Source organism: Arachis ipaensis, chromosome B06 (assembly GCF_000816755.2).
Source record: "Arachis ipaensis cultivar K30076 chromosome B06, Araip1.1, whole genome shotgun sequence".
Classification (NCBI taxonomy): Eukaryota; Viridiplantae; Streptophyta; class Magnoliopsida; order Fabales; family Fabaceae; genus Arachis; species Arachis ipaensis.
Window position 1 is genome coordinate 129754662 of NC_029790.2, and position 671 is coordinate 129755332.

Genomic DNA, 671 nt, shown 5'->3' on the forward strand with positions numbered 1-671 from the left:
TAAAAATTTAAATAAAATAATTTTAAATATTAGAAATAATTTTGAGATTTATTCCAAATATTTAAAATAAAAAGTAAAGAAACTATAAAGTGACTACCATTATTCACACCAATGCTTTTTAGTTTTTACTTTTTACATATATGTTTCCTTCAATTATTTTTTATTCATCTTACTAATAAGGAAAAGTATGGTAAAAGTATAGGTACTACATGTTTTATGTAAAAAAAAAAAAATATGTATAACTTATAACGTATTTCATTTTTTTTTTATTTTAAGTAACAATCTTACATATTTATTCCTCTGAATATTTATTTTTTAATATATAATACTTATTTATTGTTAATGTTATAAGTTATAAATATTTATTTCTCTAATAAAATAGACATTCACTTTTCTATGTAAAATATGTTATTAACGATATAAATATAAGATATTAAAAAAAATGTATACCACCACCAAAAATTTATCAGTTCGATCTTGAAGAACTAATTCTTTAATTATGTTTATTCAGTGTTCCTACTTGACTGGAATAAATTTATGAAAAATATTATATAACTAACAAATATTATTATTTTTAATCAGTATTTAGTTAATAATAATTTATACTTATATATATAAATATTTTTTTATAAAAAAATATATAATTAATATTTATATTTATTAAAATTTTG